At 28.3% G+C, this 23,741-nt stretch overlaps 1 protein-coding gene across 1 annotated transcript in view; it reads left to right on the forward strand.

Annotated features, from left to right (window-relative positions):
- The first annotated feature begins 628 nt into the window (after nucleotides 1–628).
- LOC100570548 (hemicentin-2-like) overlaps nucleotides 629–23,741 on the forward strand; it is a 399,451-nt gene continuing 376,338 nt past the window's right edge. Inside the window, exon 1 of the mRNA XM_029490743.1 lies at nucleotides 629–1,100. The gene's annotated coding sequence lies outside the window, so the exon portion shown is untranslated. The remainder of the gene's footprint in view (nucleotides 1,101–23,741) is intronic.

A 23,741-nucleotide genomic window follows, 5' to 3' on the forward strand; every position in this document is an offset into this window, starting at 1 on the left:
GACCGAGCTTGTATTATTATACATCAATAAAGGGTTTAAAAATGACCGTCGACCGCTGTTCGTACTGCGATAAACTTTTAGGATTTTTTAGTATTTACACCCAGTACAGGATACGAGTCCTGCGTGTCCAGGCTGTGGAAAATATTTGTGGGCTCCGACATAAAAAAAGAAAAACACTCTTCTAGCTCGTTGTATTATTATTATTATCATCCACTCGTACATAGTTCTTATTCTCACGATTAATTATTATAATATCGACATAACATTATTATTAAATACAAAATATAACGTCTGAACTTTATCATAATATTATGCCAACGCACACATAATGATCATAATATTAATACGACGTAGGTACCTATTATAACCAAAAGTGTTACCATTATAATATTATTATAATAATTATTATACGGTGCTCGTCTTGGTGGAGATAAAAACCCACCGTCGATGCACCGTCGTGGAGTTCCAACGACCCATCTTTGCCGTCGTCGTGGGACTCGGTCCGGGCTCCGTAATAATACGATGGTCGGACGGACCGAACAGGCCGGCAGCGGTTGCGGCGGCGTCGGCGGAAGAGTTTCGGCGGCGTCATGCGTTGGAGCGCTTTTTCGCGGGGGGCGACCGCGTTTCCGTATCGTTTAGCAGTCGCCGTTCGCCTTCGCCCGCACGATTTTCCGCGTTCGTCCCGTCGCGCTTTCCGCCGGCAACACTCGCCGTACACCGTACGTCAGGTTTACGCAAAAAATAAAATCCTTTAATTTTTCCTTTTTTTTAATACCTTAAGTATTATCGACGCCGGGAGGACGCGTTACGGTCTGTCAAATCGATTTCGCATAGATTGTTTTTCCACTGCTCGTCGGTCGAGCTGTTCTCGCGTCTTCCAAATTTTCCGCTCCGACATCCTCTCACCGTCGGTGCGCCGTGTGACACGTGTAGAGTGAGTGACAGTGCCGTTATAACACAACGCAACGATATCACAATATTTCCATAAATATCGCGATCGTCGTGGTCCGTTTCCGGTTCAGTATCGGCTGCACCAGTTATCGTTCCGGGTGGAGAAAAAATCAAAAAAAAAAAAATCACGCCGATAATCTGGAGACGTGAGTACCTACCGTTTCGTCGTCGCCACATCATAATGAATATATTATTTTTGTTAGTCCGTCACGTACATACCCGGGAAAACGTTAAACGGTTCGTTACCGAAATGTTAATGGTTCACTGTAATAGTTTCCACCGTACTATTGCTGTATCGATTAATATATACTGTTGTCGTTTTAATGAGCACTTTTGTACTTTTACTTCTCTTAATTAAACGACCAAAACAATCGCATTCGGGAGAATTATTCGAATTTTGTACAAATAATAATTATTCCGTACCTACGTCTTTGCTCGTGTTTTGAGACGAACCATTCCCCGTCCTCCGCGCCCAGCCCACGATTAATCCTTAAACTCTTTGTACTTTTTATTTTTTTGCAGACATTAATTTATACTTATAATAATTCAGTTAAACATTACATTTCGCTTGCTTTACTGTTCTCTTCGACGGCTACCCAGCTGAATTCTTCATTGGGTATTACTAACCCGGGCAAAAATAATATAAGACTTTTTGCCAATTAAACTACCTTTTAATTATATTAACAGGCAAATAATTTGAATTAGCTACGTAACTTGAGTCTGCATTACACGTATATCGATGTAGTTTTATATATACCATCTTAAGTTTGATTTAACGAACATTTCGTTTAATTTAACTTTAAAATTTATTTCAGTTTAACTCAAAAGATGACAGTTTTCTTCATTGTAATATAAATGAAAGACATTATAAACTAAACTACATTTTGTATGGTTTAATAATATTGTTTCATAGTTATAATTGTAATATATAATATATTATATTAGTTGCCGAATATTATGATTCTTATATGTTTAATTTTTAATGGTTTGTCCTACACGTATATTATACAACTAATAACACAACGGAGTATTTATATTAAATATATAATATTACTGTAATACAAACAAAATTTTATTATCTTATATATTTTTTTCATTTGAAATGGTACCTAGGTTTGTATTAAACAAAAACATATTACTCTAGTACTAAGCGTAAACATTTGAGGAATGTGTATGAATTATATTTTTAATATTATAAAACAATATTCATTTAAAAAAAAAATGAAAAATATGCTTTCTTTCAAAAAAAGAGCTCCTAAATAATTATTATAGAGCAGAGAAGGAAAAATAAGGATTAGACTTTATAATATCCTATAAATTTTTTTTTCGTGTACTGTAAACAACACAAATATTTGTTTTTCAAACTAAAGCAATGTCAATTTTCTAAAAAGCTACCTACTATTAATCTTATTTTAAAAAAATAGTATATATTTTAAAATTTCTAGTGATTAATTTAATCTATGTACTATTTAGTATTTTTTATTTATTTAAACCAAGGCCTATATTATATACAAAAAACTTAATAACCTTATGCATTTAAGGGCCGTTCTTACAATGTCCGGTAAAGTGTCGGTTAACTTTAACCGGAGGTCGTAAGAACCAGCCTTAATGTATGATACATGAGTGTTATTATAAAGTATATTAAGTATTATATTAAAATAATATTATATTTTCAAAAGATTATGAATATAAATTTTACGTTTAGGGATTACTTTTAGAGTTGTAGTCCATAAATATCACCAAAAAAATTAGTGGTATTATGGAAGGTGATCGAACAAAACAAAAGTGAAATTTCCGGCCATTGTTGAATTCAATGTCATTGAAAACGATCGTTTAACTACCCACACGCCTACAACTCTCATCAAAATGTACAACAGCATTTTGGTTGATACCAACAACTCACTATTGTTTTTAATATCTGTTTAAATAGTATGAATATGAAATATATTAAGAGAAACATATTTTAATGTTTCTTCAAATTTCTAGTAATATATCCATTATTATTCTATACATTTTATATAGACAAATTTGTACAATTAACTCGCGTATTATAATAAATACTATATAGTGGTGCTACCACAAAGATTGATTGTAAAATAATATTTTATTATAATATAGTAATACTTGCATCATTTTTTATAGGTTGTACGAATATTTATAATAATATATGACGTATGCGTGTTATGTTGGACGTTGGTTAGGTTAATACTTAATAGGATTTTTGATTATAAACCAAGTGTGGTCTTCATTGATCCATATTCCATAACGTATTATATTAAATATACAATTATTGCAGTGGTGTCAGCTTACACTGAGACGAGTTATATTTCTATTGTATAAAGTTTATTTTAGTAGATTTTCAATTTTTATAATAATTATTCTTTTCTTGATTATACAATATTTTAACACTAGAAAATGTACGTTGAATTTCATAAAATCTGTAATTTAGGTATCACACACATGATATACATATTTTGATTGTTTAATACTACATATTTTACATCTTGATAATTGTATTGACATGGTTATGTTTTAGGATAGTACTAAAGTAGAATATTATTTAAAATTGCCTAGTGTCTTTAAATATGCCAACATAATATTATGTTCATCAATATTTTTCAACTAAATTTGTTTTTGAAAATATAAAGGTATAGTATAAAATCTAATATATATATATAAATACAAGTACACTTGAACGATATTTTATATTGGTAACAAATACAATATTCCTATGTTTTTATATGACATGATTAGTTTCCTAAATGATATTGGTTATCTGTAAACCTTTGTTTCAAATAACTTATCTCAAGTTTCAATACTGAATAACAACAATAGATCAATTTATGTCTAGTATAAATAATATAATACTATTTTCATTTACAATGAAATAAATAAAAAAAATAAAGAGAGAAGTCTATAGTTATTATTTGAATACATATATTTGAGACAATTCGGTATTTTCAATATATCAAAAAATTAATTTATCATATATTTATGACAAAATGTTGAATCACTATAAAATAATGAATTTTTACTAATCATAATGTTGTAAAAAAATATTATGTACACAAAAAATGTTTTAACAAAAAACTGAATAGGTTTGCCTTTAATCTTTATATTGAAATGTAATATTTATTCTAGTGCAAAATATTATCTTCTAGCTAAGTGAAAATGTAAAAAAAAAATAATTTAAAAAAAAAAACATCAGTATAAGATCAATGGATTATTATTTATTACACCAAGAGTGCAAATCCTTCTTATATTTAATCCACTTTTGTTTGTTTAATTAATTTTGTTTTTACAATTTAATATCTACTCTATTATGATTTTATGTTATACATCACCATCTCGGATAAATTATTTATAATTCTTAAACTGGGTAACTGCTATTAATCGCTGAATTCCTAATAAATTAAGTGTTACACTTATTATTTACTTTTTCATTTTATTACCCACACTGAAGATTTACATAGATTAATATAAAATGCATACAATAAACTTATAACGTAATAAAAAAATAGTAAAATATGATTTTTAGCTGTCTTCATAAACTTTTAAAAGTTAGAATATTATGTTATGAACATATTATTCAAATAAAAACTATTTTAATTCAATTGTATTTGGAACAAATGCAGTTTGGCTACACAATTTATGCAATTTTTATTTTTGAAACATGGGTAGATTGACGTTTTAAAAATTATGGTACGAAACAAATGTTGTTACAAATCGTCTTAGTTTTAAAATTATTTCACTTTCTAAATTCCATATTATCTTAAACATTATTTTATTCATTAAGGTAGATGGGTAACCAACGATTGGAACCTTACTAGTTAAAATATGATGTATATAGTCAATCCCTATGCCAGCCGGATTCGGTTGACAATATCTTAACAACTTTGTGGTGACTTATCTGCATCTATGCTCTGTTATATTTTAATAAAAAAATATATATATATTAAATGAATGTAAGTACCACAAAATATATGTATAGTATTATAAAGTTTGTTGAACAATATATAAAACAATAATGAATGTAACTTCGTAGATGAATACAGTTTATGTTTACCTACGAGTATAATATCAATACTGTTATGTTACAGTGGCGTCATTAGTGCGACAGGGTGTGTATTTCCCCCCTCCTATCATTCTCGGGCCACTGACGGGCTGGGTATGTGCTAGTTTTGGGCCTTCGTATAGTAGCTAATAGGTAATGTATTTAGATATCCCTATACACATTATTATGTATTAATTATTTAGTCATTGTTATCTCTCAAAAAAATGGGTGTTTAATATATGCTTATGATAGTAATCAATAACCACTAACCACGATAACCAAAATATATCAGAAACCCGTGATAGTAACTAGTAAGTATAACTTTATGTAAGAAGACTATATTTTGTATTGAGATAAAAATACAATTGCAATGTAATGTAATTGTTTGCGAGCAGTTTTTTTTCAGTTTTATTATGGGCCGATCAAAAATACTGCACCCTCCCTCTCAAAAACTGAAATGACGCCACTGTTATATAACTTATCTAACAACATTGAAAGATATAACAATTATTATAGGTATGTATTTATAGAAGTATCTTCATTCAAGGTGTACCTACAAAAATACAAAATATTAACTAGAGCCTTATTACAACAAACCGTATCCGTAAAGAGAACCAAAACTAATTTAAATTTTAGAAGCCCCAATCCCTAATCATTCACCGAATACTTAGGCATTGAATGTGCAACACGGCCAATCCATATATTATGTATGCTATATATCATATTAAAACATTATGTTGTATAAATAGTTTCAAATATCCTAAATAATTGTAAACTCTCATTTAACTGTTTATTCAATACATTAATTTATGTTTCAATTTGTATGGTAATTTACATTAACATGAATATTTTAAACATTAACATAATAATCAAAAGTATAATTCCATTGCCTATTGCTAGATTAGTTTATAGATATAAAATATATAATTATATTTATAGTCATCAGCCGCCGTAGTATTGTGGTGATAGGACTTGGCACTTATGGTATGAACCGGGTAAGCAACTGACAACACAAGATCTCTGCGTGTATCGACGAACGACGTCAGCATTGAGTTGCTCGGTGGTCAACTGCTTCATTGACGGTGAATATAAACTATTTTTTCTTTTGTGAACTCTGACTTTTTCATCGATTGCGTACTGAACAGCAGTATCAACTGCTAAACTTTTATCTGCAGTAGGTGGTAGGTCTTGATAGTCTTCTTTCGGTGTGATGGTTAGTCTTGAGAGCTGTTGCTGGTTTGAGCGGTTAAGTGATTTGTTGTCTATATTGCTATTGCTTAAAAAATAGCTTTACTCCTATGGACCCGACTCATTCGATGTGAGCCTATTAAGAGTTGAGTGAAGACTTATGGTAATTTAGTTGGATATGTTATTCAATGGGTCTAATTTTTGTTTATCTGGGTATCTCCGAAGGACCCAGTATGCGTATGTGTTATACGTCTATACGTCTGGGATGGTAGGTTTTGGGACAACATGTGCCATCAATTTTTTTGGATTATCTTAGATATAACATGTATTATTGAGTAAAGTTGCGGATGGTTTTATTTGATACGAATATCGGTGATGAGAAAATCATGCATTGTGCGTTATTTATATTTTACTATTTTTCACCAGTTTAATTTCGAAATGAGTGGACCGCAACCTTCGCCACCATATGTAAATATTGGACGTATTTACATTTGTGCAAAATATATAATTTCAATTTATGTTAGTTTTCAATTTAGCTTGAAATTAATTTAGTTATGTTTTAATTAAGTAAAATAATAAAGGACGTTGGGTTTGTTTTAATATGTATATTAAATATTTTCATTAGGCACTAATTGTGTAATTCTATTATTCTCTGTTTAACATAGGTACTATTTTATAAAATAAAAAGTGATATTAACTTTAAAATTATTATTAAAAACCTATCTTTTTTTTTTCTAAATCAGTTTCATAGGTTTATGTCAATAAGTAAATATTTAAAAATATTTAATTTTATTATTTTCTTCATTAATAATAATTTCGTAAACAAAATTTAGCCACAGATAAATTTTGAAATTTGAATTTTTAGCTAGATAATGGTTAATATTAATACTTTTTCTTTTGATTATATACCTACTACAAAAATAAATATCTTTAAAATCGATAACGAGGTGTATCTATTTATACACACACACGCACACTGTTATCCCAGTTTAAATATAGTCACATATCGACATGCAACTTATGTATGAGTTTTGTTATTACAATATTTTGATTATAAAACAATATAATTATAATTTTTTTTTTCTCGATGCCTGTTCAAAGTTAAAAGTATGATAATATAATATTTTAATGGAATTTATGTTTTTGATAAGTTCTAATAGCTTTTTGACCATGATACTTGTTTATGTTAACACATATTTTGTTGATGGTATTTTGTATATCATTTTACTTTTAACCCATGTAAATTATTTGTTACAAAATATATAACTACGTTACAACAGTAAAAAATTACTTAGTGCTGTTAAAGAGTAATTTAGCACAGCGAATAGTTCAAAGTACCTAGCTAACAGGAAAACACTCTGCAGAAAACATTTCATACATTTGTAATTATATACCTAATACCTATAGGAAAAAAATTTAAAAAAGTACGGTTCCTGTGCTACAATTTTTGGACATGTTTCAGTATGGGGACTTAAATGTAATAGCATCCATCATTATGTTAACATAGATGTTAAATAAAGCCTTATATACAACCATATAATATAGACAAGTATATAAACATTTAAAAACATTGAATGGTAATTGGCAGCATAATTATTAATTTATAACAATTAAATTAATAATTAAAACGTATAGACTGTAACTATACTACGATATTTGGAGTATGTAATAATAAAGATGAAAACTTAAAAATAAATCATTACTATTGGTCATATAATATATAACACAGCAAATTTTAATGTCAATTGATGAATAGGTACATTGGTTTCTAATTCTTAAGACGCTAATATATTATGAATATTTTATAAGGCGTGTTATAATGTATATTTTGATTAATAATCAATTACTAATCACTTTTTAATTAGTTTAGTTGAGTTGAATAATTTAAAGGTCATAATAAAATTATTATATTAAATACCTACTTAAACAAACAGAATTTTAAACTTTTTATATCGTTGCTAAAATGTACTATCTTATGCAGTTAATTATATCATTATTAAAATTGTATATGACTTACATGTTTAAATAATATATATTTTGTTGAAAAAAAAATCATATCACATTGTTTTGTTGATTATGGGCTTATACTATAGTTGAGCGCACATGGATTGTTCTGGATGTAAGTTAATTTGATTTTAAATATAGCCATCAATAGCATATAATGAAAAAGGATTTAGTTGAAAAATTGTGAAACAGTAAAATACGAATACCAGTTCCTTATTTATAAATTAAAATGTAATTTAAATTTCATAGTGATTAAAAAATATTTTAAATTTCAAATCGGAATATTACGTCTTCACATATAAGATAAGAATAATACAAATAATATCTCTGAATTGTTTATAGCTATTACCATGATATATTTTCTGAATAATAAATACATACTTATGTTATTTATTCTTTAAGTCCAAATAATTCTTTGATTTTCAACTTCAGTATCTTTTCTGGTGGGAAAGTGAATGAAGTTGGTACTTTGAAGAGGTAAAAATGAAAAATTCCTATGAGTTTTCAAAATCACTGGGAAAAACAAAAACAAAAATTATTGTGATCAAACTATTTTCTCTAGCTAATAATACTTAAAAATGTAATACAAGTTGTTATAAAAATAATAAAGATACATAATATGCATCATTTTTTTATAATCATTCATAGTTTAACATTTGAAAAAAATTGTAAAAATCTCGAAAATTGGCAAATTAAATTGTAGTTAGAAACTTATAAAATGTTCTGTTATTTTAATTAATGACTGAAAATTTAAAACAAGGTATATCATAAGCAGTTTATACTTTCATACAAAATCTAAAAAAATATATAAACAGATATTTTTGTATTGCTAATTTAACTTTTAAGCTCAAATTTTGGACGAAATAAATTTGTTATTTAAACAAAGAATAACGATATTAATTATTTCGTTGTAATTTAAATATATTATTATTATCTAGACAGACTGACAGACCGTTTCTACTGACACAACCTGACATAAACTTTGCAATCTATATAGCGCCATCTAACCTGCATTGACAGCATTCAAACATTCACTCAAACCATATTATACCTACCAAGGGCTAATGTCTAGCCATCGCCTTACCTTTGGTCCCTTGGTTTAACTTGTCAATAACGTAACTCCCAAATTCACCTTTCTAATTTTACTCCGTTCCATGGCCTAGACCATCCTAACCTAAAAAGTTACTATCCTACAACCTATCATTAAATACAACTAGTACAATCTACGTACCAATATTTTTTGACACATATTATATAGAATACTTAACGTTAAACTGCAATGTTTATGTAAGCATTTTAATACAAGACCCATACGGGCATTCCAAAAATATATTTTATAGTTATGTCAAATTACAGCAACTTCCAGGTATATAACTAGTCAACCCCTAGCCTCATCACTGAACAAATTTCCCAGATGAAAATGAAAAGGTTCAGAGCTACCCCATCTCCTTTGAATACGTATTGCTTATTATAGGGGTCACGTAAAACGGTTGTATTTTTAAATCGAGCGTATACATTGTACTCAAACTTCAAATATATCTATGTTAAGCTGGGTTCACAACTGACTGTGTCGTGTAAAATCAAGATCTATCAAGATTTTCTTTATAATAGCTATTAATTAGATCTAGATCTTAGTGTAAAATAATTATTTTATCACACGATACCGCAGTAACTAAACGATACCGCATAGTTGAATATATTCCACTTTTGGCCGTGTGGTTACAGATATGTGCAGAAAAATGAAAACTAAAAAAAAAATGATAAAATGTTATTATCAGGTATTCAGGTACAAACTTACAATATTCATATCATTGGAATCGCATTTTGGTATAAATATAAAAACACGACACGATACGGGCAGTAAAGTTGTGAACCACGATTTAGCCCTTAAATTATAGAGATTTTTTACCCTGGGAAAACACTTGTAGGTATAGGTACATTTCAATTGAAGTTTACAAAAGCATTTCAAAACTCATCTACGCTTTGTTTACTGAAATACACGGCTCGTATAACTGGCTTGTATTTGTAATGTAATATTAGTAAAATCAGAGGTATGATTGACTTGAAAGATTATTTTAATCTAAGTCAGATAAATATAGTAGTTAACGCGAAAATGAATAAAATTAATGTAAGATAAAAAGCGATTTTACTTGATATTAATTCATCCAATCATATTATGATACCTAGGTACTAATTTTTGTCAATATCATTGTTATACCAACGACTTGGTTGTTCTAATTCGACGGGATGTAAGTTTTGAAAGAATTAAATCGGTTGATATCCATATGATACTAGGACCACGGATAGGTAATAAGTAATAATGACATATACTTTTTAGTGCATTGTACGCTGACGTCCGTCCCTGTGTGTACTCCAATGAGGCTCTTATTATTATATTCTTAAAAATTAACTAGAAGTGACGTAAAACCTTGGAAATAATTATTGGTGCTACGCTCTGGATGATATTATTATTATTCGACTTGATAAACGTGCCACATGGCTTGTGATGTGCGTGCTTTTAGAGCTTTTACTGGAAAGTAACATATAGCTCAACTGTGTCCTGAAGTAAAAAAAAAAAAAAAACCAGAAAACATACGTATTACGCTTGTATATTATAAGGTACGGGTTGTAAAAGCTAACAATATAGTTACTTAATGATGTCTCCATGGTTATTACGAACTTGAAGACTTTAAATTAAAGACAGATAAAAGTTTTCTTTTAAAATACGTCAAAGTTTAAACAAGAATACAAAAAATGTCAAAACTTTTTATTCGTACACCCAATATTATAGGTACCAACTTAAATATCATATTATTTTCAGAATAATATAATAAGTCTTTCTAACTGCCGTGTTCTTATTATATTATAAAAATAGTGTTCATAATGTTAATTAATATGAGTTTTAAATTTAATTTACCGAACAGTGGGAAGTATTAGCGTTTTAAGGTAGTCTATTGGTAATTTAATTCTAAACTAACTGTAATTAGTAATTACTCGGCATCACCAGCCATTAAACTTTTTGTAAAGTAAATTTAAATAATATAATATATTCCATGCTTAACGCTGAACATTCTACGCAAAAATAAATTTTAAAAAGCATTGAATATTTTGAACAGATTATGTCTGTGATATTAAATTTCGTGTATATTTGCAATTATAAAGATAAATATATGCATTTTCGCCCAGTTTATGAATTTTTAAAATCGATATTATTATTAATTTCATGAATACGACACTTAAAACTCTGTACCCGTACTAAGACAACAAATACATTTAAATATGTATGTTAATGTTATAATATATAATATATATGAAATAGTGAAATTAGATAAATTAATATTCAAGGTACCTAACTATTTACAAAATTAATACATTTAACAGATATTTCATTAAAAACAAATCTAAAAAGGTGGGTAAGTGAATGTCGCTCTGCTGTACAGTAGGTTACAAGTGGGTCGCTGTATAATGGATAGTATTAAATTTGAATTCAATGATATAATATCACTGTATAAGAAAAACGATTCTGACCGGAGACGGTATGTCAGTCTAGGTATACGATATATTATAAACTTATCTACGGTATTAAAAAAAAAAAAATTGACCAATAATAGGTATCTATAATAAATTCCAAATTAATCATATTACAATATCCATTAGGTACTTATAACGTGTTATACATCAACAACAAATCGTGGTACTGTCATAGATATATAATAGTATACTTTAGAAGTTTCAAGTACCCACGAATAATATTATACAATCACTCAAAATAACTAAAAATGTATTTTTTAGATTTTTTGGTAACAAAATTAATTACTTACGTGGAATCTTGTTTTAAATTTTCAATCCTTAGATATAAAAGTTGAACATTTATAGATTTATTTTTATTATTTTTCAACTGCTATTGTAATAATATATCAGGAGCCTTGTATTAATTTTTTACACTTTTTGCCCCAACAGATTAAACTTTATTGATATTTACAGAAAGAAAAACTAAACAAATTTAAAACTGAAAATGTCCGTAAACAGCTCAAAAAGAGTCAAAATATTTTCAAAATCGTATGGTATATAGGAAATGCTGATATAAACATTCAGTTAAATTTTCAAGTATCTACAGTCATTCGTTTTTTAATTACAACAAAATAAGGAAATCGTTATATGAGAAATCGAGTGAATATCAAATGTTGTAAAAATATGAATTTCAAACGCTCATAAAAATTTAATTTGACTTGCTAGTAGAATTTTTTTTTTTTTTTAAAGTAGACAAAGTTATGAAGAATCTTGTATTATATTTTCAAATCTTAGATTTAAAAAGAAAGTTTTTCATGAATTTCTAACTCAAAATAATTTGCAAATTTTCGTCATTTTTACGTATTTTGTCAATGTTTGAACTTTAGATGCCTATAAAAAAAATTGTGACCATGGATTTTTAATCTTTTTCATCTGCCTTTGAAACAATATAATAGGAACCTTCTATTAAATTTTCAAGCCTTTTTAACCAACAAATAAAATTGTATTATTATTTATAGAAAAAAAAATGGAAACTGAAAATGTCCGTAAAGAGCTCAAAATACATCAAAATATTTGAAAAATGTTATGGTGTATAGAAAATTCTAATATAAACTTTCAGTCAAAATTGTTGTACCTACGGTCATTTATTTAAGAGTTGTACCAAAAACCAAAATCAATTTTCTCGAAAACAGATTTTGCGTAAAAATTCCCGTTTTTTCTTAATTTTTCATTTGTTTTTCACAGCGCTTTTGAAAACTACTGTGAAAATGTTACTTTTGACCCCCAAAGTACCAACTAGATTCACTTTCCTATCAGAAAAGGTACTTTTGAAGGAAATCCAAGCACTTTTATTGTCTTAAAAGGTGATGACAGACACAAAAAAAAAATAAAATTAAAAAATTGAATAAAAACACACATCATTGTAAAATCAATACATTCATCGTTCCACTCAGAATCTAAAATATTAACATATTTTCTATGATAAACAAAACTGGACACTAAATATTTGACATATTATACAATTATATAAAACGATGTGACTTTAATATTTAATTGATATTAACTGTATTTTCTAATCTGGTTTTATTACTTATAACAAATATTATAAAACATGATATGTTTATTAGACATTTTAATACTATACTTAATAAGTATACAAAATTAAAACGTGTTAGATGAAAACATTAACATGTATATTATTTGTAATTGTAATGAATACGGTAAACATGGTTCTTAAAAAAATTATAAGTATGTGCAAATTGAGATATTATTCCATTTTATTTTATAAAACATTATTAATAACGTCATTCATTTGGATTAATAATGATATTTTTTATTTATACCTTGGAACTTAAAATTGTATTTTTATAAGTAGTATTATCTATTCAAAATATTTACATCTCAACAAATGTACAAACATAATATAATAATGCGATCGTCATTAATTTAATTATAGGTTTATATGTAGGTACTCATAAAAACTTTACCTGCGAATAAAAAACAAAATAAAGTTTATTTTTGAATATACTGGTATAATTTGTAAAATATTTTACCTAAAAATATCATAGTTTAATTTATCTCGGGGGACTTTAATATTAAACTCCTGGAGTGATCTATATAATAAATTATTAAAAATAAAAAGTTTGTTTTAAAAGTTTTTCAAACATAGGCTTGGCTTTGGTATAACAGATAGTAAATGGAATTTCATGAAAATTGTTTACAAAAAAAGATTTAATTTATTAATTTTCATACTTATACCTGATAAGACTATTATGATTTTACAGATTATAGAGTCAACATATTTCTTCCAATATGAATATATTATGTTTATAAAAACGTTAGAGATAAAATAGTTTTTTGCTTTATGCATTTGGGGATTATTATAATTTATTAAATCTTGTGTATTTTAAAAAATAATCCCTCTGAAAGTTGGTATTTAAAATTTGATAATATGATAAAATACAAATATATCAATATATTATAAACCATAAATCTTAGGTCATATGCTATATTAATTATTATACATTATAAAAACTATTACATCTATATTTTCACAAATATTATTAGGTAATAATATGTAATAATTGTATGTTCATCATTTTTTTTTTCATAAACTGATTACTACAGTAAAGTACCTATGCATGTAATTAAACAAAAAATATTGTATATTAATAGTTATTAGGGTCGTAAAGTATCTACCTATTTAAATAGTATTGTTTCTATAAATGTTTAGATAATGTCACTTCATTCTTGGTACCTATGTGGTACCATTAAGAATCAAATACATTTAGGAAATGTATAAGCACTTAACTCATCGCATCTTTCAAATATAAATATTTTAAATACACTGAACATTTAGTTTTGTTTCTGCGATGTAGGTATAATAGCTGTTACTGTAAAAGCTTTTTAATTAATTAAATGTGGGTATTGAAAATGTAGAGGAAATATACAAATCACTTAATTATAGAATGTGGAACATATAACTGGAAGCCGTATACGAGAATCAAACCTAATGCTGTTCGTGATAAATACAGTTAGATGGGACATTGGAATAGCTTAAAGCAGCCACATTAAACTATATTTTTTAATAAATGCTAACTTAAATTTGTATCAGCAAAAATTCAAAGCATAACGTAAAAGTTAATTCTTGATTGCTTACACATGTCTTGTTTACAACTATAATAATGTACTTGATTTAAATGTTGTTCAAAGTGTCAAGTATATATATAATAAAACATATTTTTACTATAATATAAACTACTTATTATTTGTTTCTTTATATTTGAAATAAAACAAATTACTTCCATAATCATTTAACATGTAACATAATAATATCAAATGTATAATAATTAATTTATATTAATTCATTTCCATGCTTTGCACCACATTCCCTGTATGGCTACATTTAATGTATTACTACAACAGCAATGCAATACATATTTTAAGTTAGGTATGACATTTCCAAAAATAATTAATACATTAAAAAAACATAACAATTAAAATTTTTTAGAGTAAAAAAGTAAAAAGTAGATTTTTTTTTAAATTCATTCGATAAAAAAAAACAAAAACTGTATTAATTTTGTAATATAATCTGACTATGTAATAAATTTGTTCACGAAATAAAAAGATAATATTTGTATTAACTGTACCATATTTAGGCAATAAATATTAATTTATATGTGTACATTTTAATTCAACGTCTATTTACTGTTGCAAATGCGATTAATTAGGTCGACGTTGTACAATAATATATTATTGCAACATCATAATGATGGTGATTTCGACTTATTTTCAATCGGTATGAGAATGGTTCGTGTTCGTTGTAATTTATGGGTTCGATAAAAGAGACAAGGGAAATTATTTTGTTCCAAAGTTTACGTAATTCACTGGTGGAAAGTAAATATATAAAAAAAAAAACCGTTTTCAGTAGTAAAATACATCCGATTCAACGGTGGTGGCCGCAGTGGCGTCAGCAGTGGTAATAATTTTGATTGGCGTCGTCGTAGCAGGAATAATAAATATCGCGGTCGGAAAGCTGTGGTCGAGTTTTGGCAAAAGGGTGATGGTGTGTGGGTGGGTGGTTGGTAAACCGGACCATGGACCGTGACGCGATCCCCGGGGTAATAATTTATCTTCCGGAAAAAAAAAAATGTGGACGGCGGTCGTGGTGGTAGCCATCAGAGGTGGGCAAAGGACCTGATAGGCCGTCGGGGTAGTGGAAAAGTGTTGGCGATGACGGGTGAGGTGTGGCGTGGGGTAAAGTAACTGCAGTTGTGCAAGCGAGCGGGTTTCACCGTCGTAATTCTTTATCAAAAGACGGTACCTTTTACCTCAACTGCCACCGAATGGACCGAAAGGGGGAAAAATGGCTACAGATAAGGATGGTTGTGGTGAAAAAAGTATAGATATATTTTAACATTTAAGGTCGGTGTTGTGGGTGTCGGTGGTGTGGGTGAGTGGTGTTGAAGACGAGTAGGGGGGAGTGAAGAAAAATTTAACGAATAGGTCCTACGGGTCGGGTGGCGTCTAATGGCGCACGCAGCCGAGTTCATTAGTGTCTCCGTCCCATCTCGTTCGTAGGTACGCATTAACACTGCAGGAAAACTAACTTCGTCTATACGACGGGTGCCATGGATCACGCCCCGGGGCTGTAATATGTATTTTGCGGGTGGGGTGGGGGTGGGGGGCGGTGATTGTGGTGGTATATTATATGATACGGGACAGACCGAGAAATGGAAAATTCTCTTTTGTGTGTGTGTGTGTGTGTGTGTAATCTATGAGAGTCGTCGGCCGATGATGTATGAAGCAGGCTAATGCGCTTTTGGCGGGCAACCGGAGAAATAAGCTTTTGAAAAAAAAAATATATTCGTACGTGTGTATACACCACTACTGTGTGCTACTATAATGCTATACACACCTCAACACTACGACCGTTGCCCTTATAGGCGCTAATCGGTGGCGTGTCTGAAGCTCGGCCGAGGAACGATTACATTTTTTAAATATTATATTCTTGGTACGAAGGGCTCCCCTCCGTGCTTCACAATTTATGAACTTCTCGCATTTTTCTTCGGCAGTTTTTAATTTGTATTTAATTTAATACTGATTTTACATAATATGTAATATTATTATTATGAATACAATTTTAAAAACATGGAAAAAATAAATGTTTATTTACAAAGCTCCACACATTACTCTTCGCCACTCAATTACGCCACTTGCTCATATTACTAGCCATCTGCAGGTACTCTAGGTACTCAAACACGGAGACAAATTTGCACTACACAAGCTCATTTAAAGTTTTAAACAATAGGTTTAGTACTGCTCTTTAAAATAACTACGGGCGTTTATAGTTAAAATAATTACCTGTATTATATTTTATAATTATTTGCCGAAGAAAATTGAAAACACACAAAAACGAATAATTTAAGACGATTAAAATATTAAATAAATATTATTATCGTGATAGAACTAGAATGTGAGATTTGTGGTATCTAGAATTAAGAGTGCGATGTGCACTTAACGGTGATTATCACCTATGCAGACTATTACGGCACTATACCATAACAGTATTTCAAACACTGAATATAGTGTTTGAAGTATGAAATATTTCACATACGTGAAACATTGAAATTGTTTTTAACACAATGTTCAGTGTTCTAAATTATAATGTAAGAATTCAGTAGGTATACATTATACATGTATAATAATATTGTATACCTACTTATATCATTTAAACATTAAAATAATATTTAAAAACGTTGAATACCATTTTAAATTTATAATACCAAAGGTTAGGTATTATACATATAGGTACCATACAATTATGAAGGTAATTCATTACAATAATTATAATAAGACTTATTTAAAAATACTAAAATATTTCACACATTTGAAATAGGTATTACATTTTTTTAAATTTTATGAAATTTTCAAACACCAACTATATTATATACCTATACTATTATGTTCCACTAAAATGGTCACGTCACAATAATATTGATGACAATAATATATGCACTGGTGTGCGAGTGTGTGGTTTTTCTTTCAGTCGTTTCGGTATCGGAAAATCGTTTATATTATAAGCGACACGTCGGGGAATAAATCGACCGACAAAACGGTCGGGACAGCCCCGGGAGACTTAACCGCCTATAATAGGAATAAATAAATAATAAAAAAAAGATAACACGGAGAAGCGACCGCATAATAATCTTTTCAAAGGTGTTCGACAATCGGCTCGCCACTTTTTGTCTCCAGTTTGCGTGTGCATATCATATTATAATAATATGTAGGTAGGTACAACACATCACCCATTCACGCTGCAAACCGCTACACGTCGATTCGGCCCGTTTGTTAAATGTATTGTAAACTAAAATATTATGACGAAACGATTGCGTTGTTTGCTTTATGCTAACCAGCATCGAAGGTGAGCACGTCACGTGCAGCTGTATACATATAAAAATATTATACAAAGGCTGAAGAGAAAAAATACTGAGACACATTTTACAATAGAATTTCAACAAACAAAGTTCACATAAAAAGTCACGAAAATTTAATGTCACCATAATAACTGAGCACTTGAATTCAAATAATTTATATCAGCTGCAGTATTGGTATACATTATACACCCAACACAGCTATAAGCATGTGGCGCCAAAGTGCTTAAAGTTGTTAATTTATTATTGATTTTTTTATTCCTAACTTAAATCATAATATATTATATTATACTATATTATAGTCTACTGCAGGTTCTTAAAGCACCAAAACATATTTATAAAACATAAAAATTACAACTGAAAATATTGAAGAGTTTAAAAATCTGAATATTCCAATAGAAGTATTTATTTAAAAAAACAGATGACTGATAAAAATCAACATTATTAAGGAATGTGTACTACTAAATACAATTTATGAACTTAAAGAGAGTTAAATATAAAAATATTAAAATTTTCAGTGAGTAAAAATATATTTTTTTAGTTTCTTTTTAAATTAAATTTCCATCTAGGTACCTTTGTATGTATAAAATATGATAGTTGCACAACAATTTTCTGCATCATGAGAAACAATATAGATTGAAAACAAAACTTATGCAGTACCTATTATCAACTATATTTATTCTCTAAATACAATTATTAAATTAGTTTAATAAATATTAAATATTTGTAAACTTTTATCATAATAAAATATTTAATACAAATATTGGAATATGAAATAACTTTGTTTAAATATAATGAATTAAGATATTCATGTAGATATTTAAAACATATATTCAACTGTACAATTTTTAAATTAATAACAAATGTATATATGGGTATAAATAAGTTCGCTTAACATATACATAATCCAAATTCAATTAAATAAGAATAATTATTATTATAGAATTATTCTATAAAAGAAAATGCCATTAATAAGACGACGTTTAAAACTACTGCATCATATATTATTTTTGAATATATTTATATAATTTTTATTTTAAACAAAAATATTGAGAGGTAAATTATTATTGATTGTGACATTCAGTTTGTCAATAAAATATGCATCGATTCTAAGAATATTATATTGGCATAGACATTTTCATAATTAGAGAGGACAATGTATGTCAATTATCTCCTTGACTGGACTACATAAAATATTAAATAAGGCTTAAATTAGAGACCTTTTCAGATATGTGAATCATACAGGGATTGTAAAAACCCCTTCACGTCACAAAGCATCATTCAGTTTTAATTATAAAACACTTTGATTGTTTCTAAGAATAATTAAATAGAAGTGTTTGACTATATTTTGTGTAAATGTATTTTAGCTTCAAGACTAAGTCTCATCCATTACAACGGTTATCACTACCGACGATTTTGGCACGCGCACTCAACAAAATTAAAAGGTCTCTATTATATTGTATTAAATCGTTCTATTGTCTATTTTACAGTAGACGCATTAATTGATACCTACAAAAAACAATAGGAATTTATTGGCTATTTAATTGTCCGGCGCGTATCTGTCTATTTTCGTGACCTTACGATGAAGTGATAACTCTAAATATTGATTAATAAATTGTTATATTTTAACACCACCGTTGATCTGACTACCACCTACATTCAAATTTAAATTTTAAAAGGAGCATCATTTGGGGGGGGGGGGGTAAATGGGTGCATTTTCCTATCCTAAAACTCTCCAAGGTCATATTTATATTGTAGGGTGATCTTTTCATAATTACCAAAATATTTTTAATAATATTTGGACCAATCAAAGCATAGGAACCGGAGCATAGATACACGTCGGGTGCTGGATATATATATTTGGCCGTAGCCACTTCCAAAACAATAATTTATGTTACCTATAGCCTGTAATTACTCGTTGCAAAATTAATTATAATTTTAGTTCCCTTCTTAATGATAAGCTAAAAAATGTTTTCTAATAAAAGTGGCTGGATTAAAACCATGCTTGCTACCATTTTTCAAATTGCCAGCGCAAGACAAAATTTGAGGGTAGGAAATTTGCTACCCCCGTCACTAATTTCTAAAAATGTTAAAACATATTATATATAATAATTTAAAAAGTTCGTCCCGTATTGTAAAATAAAATAAAAAAATAAAAATTATTTATTATTCTTCTAGTTATAATATGAGCCTAATCATATTGTAAAAACTAATCTTACAATCTATAAAACTGAAATGTATTTGGTACTTAATGCTTTTTACAAAAATCTAAAACAACATTTTACATAATATTTATTAACGGTAGTATCAAATAATACAAATGACAAAATAATTAAAAATTTACTTTTCTAGCTTTTAGTTTTGAAAACTATAATATCATGTCTGATTGGTCTGATATAATTTTTGATTGAAATCAATGCTATTCGCATCATACAAGGCTGTGAAATTTAAGATCAAAGATAGTTTTTGATTATTTGTAATATTTGTAATATTAATAGTATCCGTAATGTCACTTACATATTAGGAAACAGCTCCACCAATTGTGTCTACGAGTCACATGCGAACTGCTGTTTGTGGTGTGGTGGCGGAATGCGAGCAGGCAAGTTAAAACAAAAAAATTTGTAGTAACTGGTATGCGAGTCACTGACCAGTTTTCAGATGACAGTAACTCGTATAATGTAGTCACATGATGTGAGTGGCTGCTCTGCAGTAACTAACTAGGCAACTCGGTGGCTTAGCTCGCATTGCGTAACCAAGCCTATACGGCTTTACAGACTGGGAGGATCACATTTATCAATGCATAAGTATAACCTTATTTTTAATGCTATAATTTCTTGATGAAGTTCTAGGTTGTACGTACAATTTTTGGGCTTTCTTCGAATTTGGGTTTGTTCTGAAAAATTATATTCAACGTCTTTGCTAAAACTGTTTCTCTATTGTTTTTACAAAGACTTTTTCATAATGATATTCTTGTAAACGTTCCTTCGTAGAACTCATCTGCTTTATACATTCGGAGATATAATTAAAGGATGGTGACTGAAGTAATTGGCTTGAAATATTGATTTCATACAAAACATCATACCAAGCAACTAATTAAACTACAAAATTTTAATTTTAAATCTTGTTTACAATCCCTTTTGTTTACAACGGCTTCTTACCCCAGGTATATATGTTAAAATTGTATTATACAAATACAATGCTATACTATATTATGACTGAAAAAGGATTTGATTCGAATCATATAATATTATTCACTAATTAATATTGAAAATATTTATCATGCAATGAAGGTATAATTCGTCCCGGGAGCTGATTTGCGGCTGATTACAGTGGTAGGTAGTACATCTATATTTAGTTTATTCGCACCACGGAATGCACTGTAAAATAAATTCCCCCAACAAATATTACTTTAATACATACATTTAACACCAAAACATTACGAACGTGAACTTATATATTATTATATTCATATTTTAACCAAAAGATGTAGGATGATATAGTAATGTAATAATATATTATATAATTGCATGTTATTGAGCTTAAGCACGGCAATTATTACCATTATCTGTTTTTTGTTATTGTTGGGGAGAGGCACGGTTCAACGATTGGAACGGTTGGTTGAAACACGTTTGTATGTGTAGCAAGAATTTGTAGCTAAAAATCCGGGTGGTCACCCATCCGGGAGCTAGCAACATCAGCCGATACGCACACTCAGAGCACTTCCGCAGTTGAATGTACGGACCACGCCACACCACCCCACAAGATATATTATTTTAATTTCATTCGTTTGTGAGTTTTACCTATATATACAATAAATAATATATTGTTGAATGGTTTGATTGTAGTTTAAATAATTATTATTAACATAGTATATACCTAATTCCTTATCTATGCCAAATTTAACACGTGGGTCATGATATGCTCAATATTTCGGATTCCATTGTTCTCTTTTCTATCTTTTCTATCTTAAATATTATTTATTGATAAAGTTATGTTCATTATTTGTTTTAAATTGAAAAATAATAATCTATAAACGTGAAAATATATATTTTGTGGATGTCAATATTATCTAGTTTTAGATTTTTTTTAAGGAAAATATTAGTGAACAAGTAGGTAGGTACAATTATTTTACGAAGTATAATAAAAAAACAAATATAATTAACGAATAAAAGTACTTTATTTCCGGGAACAGGATGTAAATATTATTTTTTTTTAAATTACTTGTATCTTCATTTATTATTTTCTTTATAAAAATGTTAACAATTATTAGTCTTTATTAAATAATTGAAAAATACAAAGATATTTATTTTTATGAAATTTCCGTGATAGTATGCAATAACAATAGCAATTTAAAAGTAAAATATTTTACTATATCATTATTATATCTAAGATAAAGTAGTTATATCTTTCTACTTAGAAAAAAAAATGCATTACTAAACACAAAATTAATGGCATCGAGGGCCGACGCTAAATGTATAATTAAAAATAAAAATAATTATAATAATAATTAAAACTATTTGAAAAAAAAAAAAACAATATATATTATTAGTAAACAAATTTCATTTTTTAGGTGGTCTGCTAATACTGTACTATAATTTAATATAATAAAATATGTTTACAACAAATAATAAATTGCTGTATTATAATATATTTAATTAGTTTTAATTCATATTTGAAGTATTTTGAATATGGATATAAATATGAATGTCAATTGGTTTGATAAAATAATTGTTGAGTTGAATTGTTCGATAATATTGTACCTACACTATAATTTTGAAATTATTTTTATTTTATGATAATATTATTCTAAGCCAAGTGTTTTATAGTTTTAAAACTTTCATAGTTTGACAACAATATTTATGTGAATTTTTCATATTATTTGAGTTAGTCTAACACGTATAATTAATTAAAAAAAAACCTCGAAACCTATAAATAGTTATTGATTAATGTTGATTAAAAAAAAATGTTATGGTTAATAATAATAAAAACTTAAGGATACAATATTCCTAAGAAATAACATTTAACGAGCACTTGAAATGTTCTAAAACTATACTAAATTTAAGAAATATTTGATACAAATTAGTTTGCACAGACGTTTTCGTGTTTGTTATACTAGCTGACTAATTTGAAATCCGGCCAACTACATCCATACAGCATAATAATATGTGCTGTTACTTCGACAAGAAATTCGGTTGTCTTAATTATTCTAGTTGCTGCAAATTCAGTTAAACATTAGTTGGAAACTTAATAGTAGAAGTCCATTAGTAATGAACCCAAGAAAAGCACCATACAATTTACTTGGTATTATAACCTATTGGAATTATAATAATATATTACGGGCTGAGAGACCGAAATGCCGAATAGTGGCACAGCGCGAATGGTAAACGTATCAGAGAATGTGTTTGACGTGACGAGGTAATTACAAAATTTTGTGTCGAAAACCTATTATAATTTATATTCCTTTCTGTCCAACAGCCTTGATTAACGAGATGAAATCAGTCACGAACACACGGCAACAAGCTAAATAAGTAATACGAAGTTGTCAACACATTAATCGGTCATTGTGGAAAAGTAACAAACTTATTTAATTTTGATTC

This window comes from Acyrthosiphon pisum, chromosome A2 (genome assembly GCF_005508785.2).
Source record: "Acyrthosiphon pisum isolate AL4f chromosome A2, pea_aphid_22Mar2018_4r6ur, whole genome shotgun sequence".
In the NCBI taxonomy this organism is placed as follows: Eukaryota; Metazoa; Arthropoda; class Insecta; order Hemiptera; family Aphididae; genus Acyrthosiphon; species Acyrthosiphon pisum.